The sequence below is a fragment of the Spodoptera frugiperda genome, chromosome 31 (genome assembly GCF_023101765.2).
Source record: "Spodoptera frugiperda isolate SF20-4 chromosome 31, AGI-APGP_CSIRO_Sfru_2.0, whole genome shotgun sequence".
NCBI lineage: Eukaryota > Metazoa > Arthropoda > Insecta > Lepidoptera > Noctuidae > Spodoptera > Spodoptera frugiperda.
The window spans coordinates 4,780,206-4,785,289 of NC_064242.1; the positions used below are offsets into that span (position 1 = coordinate 4,780,206).

The following is a 5,084-nucleotide window of genomic DNA, read 5'->3' on the forward strand; positions in this document are numbered from 1 at the left end:
TTGTAAAATGTGTGAATTTATCGCCTTTGCCTTTTAAGTGCAGGTTAAGAACGTTCTAGGTGCATTAAGTGATTTATAATTGTTTTTTTTTTGGCGTAGGTAACTACAGAAATTATTTTCGCCTTTTTTTAGAAAGTTTTTTTTTGGTATTTTTGTCCTGCGCTGTATTTTTTTTTTAATATTACGTTTTTTTTTTTAGTTTTTTTATTATGTTTTTATCGATGATTTGAATAGACATTTTCTATTTTTGATTTTTTTTCTGTATTCGAGGCATAAAAATGTACTTACACGATTAGTTTTTTTCCGTTAGTTGATTTTTTAGATATCTTTTTTTCTTCATTCTTATTAGTGTCCTATAAATAAAATACTGAGTCTTTATCATAATTTATTTATAAACTACGTAATATCCGTCCCGTGTAAACCACATCCATTTTTCCAAGAATCTAGTTAAGTATCACATATACATTATGTAATCTATGTACTGACGACTTATTGTTTTTCAGACAATTACATAAACAACAATATTGTTACGAAACAATAGAGCCTTTATAGTTTTTACGATAATTTGACCCGTTTATTTATTTATAACATGCTTGTTTTTTCGCTTTGATTGAAAAATATTATTAAAATTTTATTTTAGTTTACTTTCCTTTATGATAAACTGTATGACCTGGTGCATATTGTGTCAGCACAGGTACAAATACAATCAATAAAAAAATTTAATACAAAAAAAAAACAATATACTATGCTACAACATAATTAAAATCAGCTGTCTACATAAAGTACAAACAAAAAACTAAATAAAAATACATACAAAAAGAAGGACTGCCGAAACCCGGGATTGAACCGGGGACCTTTAGATCTTCAGTCTAACGCTCTCCCAACTGAGCTATTTCGGCCGATGTGATTGTCGTGGAAATTACTCCTCAGATGATTTGACCTCGAAGTGGATTATTACGTCTCAACTGACCAAAGTTTTGTTATTTATGTTATTTAAAAATATTTTAATACTACTACTACTACTAGATAATAAAAAGTGTAGCGGTTGCGGTTTCGTTACAGATATTGGCTTGACCTTGGTTTCTTGTTGGCACATGTAAAAATTTTTATTTGCTTTTTTCGCAGTTTTCTGCCTTCACCTAGAAAAGTAACTAACAGTGTAAATTATTATTAGTTACTGATAATTATAAGTACCAATCTATGATTAATTGTTAGTATCAATTCAATTGTAATACATTTATGTAAATAAGCAGAGTTTGCTACGTCGTTATTCTCAATGGTCTAATTAAACCTAATTAAAAACCAAAACTTAAATTAAAAAAACCATCAAATTAAAACTAAACAAGCTAATCTTCACACCGATATACAGTGAATAGGTACAAAGCGAAACTATAAAACCATTGATTGGATTGAAGGTAGGTTAGGTAGTAAGAAATAAAAATCCATGGAACGCTATGGAACACACAAGTTGGACCATAAACACCCGCCACCCAGTAATGCTACCTTTTATTGGGTGTAGTCCAGTTAATGAGGATGCGTTTGATACTATTAAAGTTATAAAATGGAAATGTTGAATGTAGAAGTGTGGTTTGAAGAAAATTTTGGTTTAATTTGCTTGCGTTCATTTTCCATAATGTTTTTGATAATTTTTTGAAAGAATTATTTTCTAAAATTATCCCATGTGGGTATAATTATGATCGTGTTTATTAGTGATATTATTTTATTTCAGACAGTTTGATCTCAATTTCTTTTTGAGAACCTATTTTGGAACCTATTTAATGTAAAAATATATGAATTTTACTGATTCAGAAAAGTTCGCAGTTGCGCTGAAATACACAGATAAAATTACAAAATTACAACTACGCTCCGTTTTTATGGCAGTCTTGTATAAAATGAATCTAACACACCGTCCTTACCGAGAATCACCCTCCCCAATCCTTCACGAGAAAGGACCAAAATTCTCACTCTTGGAATTCTCTAATTTCCATCGTTTCCTATTATTATCGGGCAGGGATTTTCATCAGATCTAGTACGGATCAGGATGTGATGATCGCCCCATTATCCCAGACTCGATCCCCGCCCTACGATTAGAAGCGCCTATAAAATTATATGGGATAATTTCGATTAGATGAAAAAATGAGGGGAGTAAAAAATCAATTTGTTTGTTGTTTTTGATTCGATTTGAAAATGGAACTGTTTATATGGATTTGAATTGTGAGAGTTGTATTTAATAAAATCACATAACGGGAGAAAATCCTGAGATAGTTAAGTTTATAGCAATTAATTACAATGTGAGTATTTTTTACTACAGCGCATCGATTGGACTTTCTGGCCTGTCCAATAGGACTGAAAATATGTTAAGGGACATAGCACCTGGATAGAAAATATTTAGATAGTAGGTAGATACAATATAAATTATGTAAAAATGTTGCCTACTAATAAATTAATTGTATAAATTAAGAGTCAATAATTTATTTTAATTATTATTTTGATATTCATCATTTTATTGCATACTTTCTTCAACTTTCTTAGGTTCGAAACACAAATCTCTGTCACTCTGAACGGGTCTCTCATTGAGTATTTATAGCAATAAATCCAATGGGACTTATTTAAAAACAAAATACGCCAATAATCATCCATAAAAATACAATCCCAATTCATTAGAGTAACCCTGCGGCAGCTTGAATGTGGTCCAATCGACCGCACGGATACATCCCCTTAGGCAGTGACTGGTCATCCTGACCGATCGATTTGGGATAAAAAGAGCCGCAGGTAGCATCATTAATTGACTATTAAACACGTATCGGCACAAAAAGATATATAAAAGATTAAAAACAATGAATTTCACCAAAGTTGATAACTCAATTTGGGTTCCCTGTAACAGCACAGAGACTTACCTAGAGAAGTTTTATATAATTTATATATTTTTTATTTCAATGACTCACCGGTGTCGAAAAATCCCCACATCCGCTTCACACATCCGTGAGTTATCAAAAAATTAAGCATGAAAAATTAGTTTTAAATATTATTTATAAATAAAATCATGTAAACAAATAAATACCGTATCTATCTACGTGACTGTGTTATTATAATTAATATCATAAAAAACACACTATTGACAAATTATTTCGCAGAATCTAATGGAAGCAATTAATAATTATGACAACTTAAATATTAAATGAACTTTAACGTATCAAATCAACACTGTAATATTAATAAAAGATTAATATCAAATTATTAATTCTATGACAGGGGCAATTTTTCAGATGTCATGTCATTTTTTTTATTAAAAATATGAGTGTTGATGTCTCTATCCGTGTGCTGTTCTATTGAAGTTCATCATTGTCGGCATCGTTTGTGAAAAGATGCAAGCTGAATAATAATATCTTATGTAGACTGTACAGTTGGTAACCAAAGTAGGTTACTATCAAGACTTTACATTGCCAAGACCATCTATAAACCACCCCGTTTCTACTCCTGCTTTTCGAGCCAGAGCTCTGGTAACCTGCTGGGCGCAGTCCGCAGCACTGGGTTCTAACATCCTTAATCCATAGTTTAGTAGTCAAAATTAAATACTATTTAATTGTTCAAGAGTCCTTATTTTTTTTGACAGCTAATAATTATATTGCTGTCGTTGCTAACTGTACAACTTACTTTGTTATTAAATCGAACACATTAACTTATAAGATTGATAAGTTAGAAAGATAACTTTTTGGAAGTCTCACTATATCTTTGTCACCATTTAATCTAAAGGCGGAAATGTGCCAAACTGTTATAGGATTAGTACTGTGACTGAGGTTACAGGAGAAGATTTCCAATCTTCCCAATCCGAGTGTCCAAAAAGCTGACAACCCTTAAATTCCTAACCTCCAAAAGGCCGGGAATACACTTGTAACGCCTCTGATGTTTGGGGTGACCATGGGCTATGGCAATTGCTTACCATCAGGTGATCCGTCTGCTCGTTTACCGGCTTAGACACATTATTTTCATTGAACGAATGCACTTTTAAATACAAATACAAAAATATGTAAGTAAATGAATTTGTTGTGGGGTTCAAAATTATTGTAGTGGTCACAATATTATATGTAATCACATTATACAACAAAACTTTGATAACCTTACAAAAATATCACTTTTTAAACTACGGCATAATTTGCAATGTTCAAAAAATCACACCAAAATATTTTAAAACAAAATATCTTACTCGTAACTAATCGTAGAACTGTTAAAACAGGGCCAAAGTAATTAATCACTGGCTACTATCGAATTTCTTTTTTTTCTACAACCGTTGCTAATCAACAATGCTCCTAATGATCATAGATAAATCAGTAGTTCATCGGTTAATAGCTTTGGGCGGCAACCCTTAAAAGGGGTATAATTGGGTGATTTTGAGGGTTGCACCGTCACTATTTTAGGGTTAAGAGGAAGCTACGAGGGGCATTTAGTATTATTGGGGAGTTTTAAAATGAGAATGGCTTTTTAGAATGAAATTGAATTGAATTTTATTACTGGTGTCGCTTTAAACTATTGTGTTCTTTTTAACTTGTCTTTTAGGGTTTTATGGAGTTTTTAAAAGCTTCCAGGACTAAAACTAAACTATGTAAGTAGAAAAGCCATAGAAACGTCAAAACTTTACATTAGTCTAAGTTTAGCTGTGGTTTAGGAATAGTTATACATAGTTAGTTAAAAATAAAGAGAGAAGGATTTTTTAAATTACAGCCAACCAGGGAAAAGCAAAAGAGCCGTCAACTTGATTTGAATTCTTACCATATTTTTTTACAAAACCTTTTCCTTTGCCCTGCAGTTTTGCATATCCTGAACTGGTCCTATTTCGCCGCAAACTTGGGACATCTTTTCTTATAAAATCTTCTGTAGGTATTTACAAATATTTGTGTAAACTAAGTTTACATGTCACTTGTTTATTTAGCGCGTGGAATAAATGTCTTTTCTTTCATCTTTCTTTCTTTCCTTTTAACCTCCTTAAAATAAATGGAAAAAATTAACATAACCTATCAGAAGAGCTTCTCTTTAAACACATATTTAAGTGCATGGTGCCAAGTTAAGGTCAAGAAGCGATCACATTA

The 5,084-nt window shown here is 31.6% G+C and overlaps 1 non-coding gene across 1 annotated transcript; it reads right to left on the minus strand.

The window, feature by feature from the left end:
- Nucleotides 1-826: 826 nt before the first annotated feature.
- Trnaf-gaa (transfer RNA phenylalanine (anticodon GAA)) lies at nucleotides 827-899 on the minus strand. Its single transcript has one exon. It is a non-coding gene; the product is annotated as a tRNA-Phe (tRNA).
- Nucleotides 900-5,084: the final 4,185 nt, after the last annotated feature.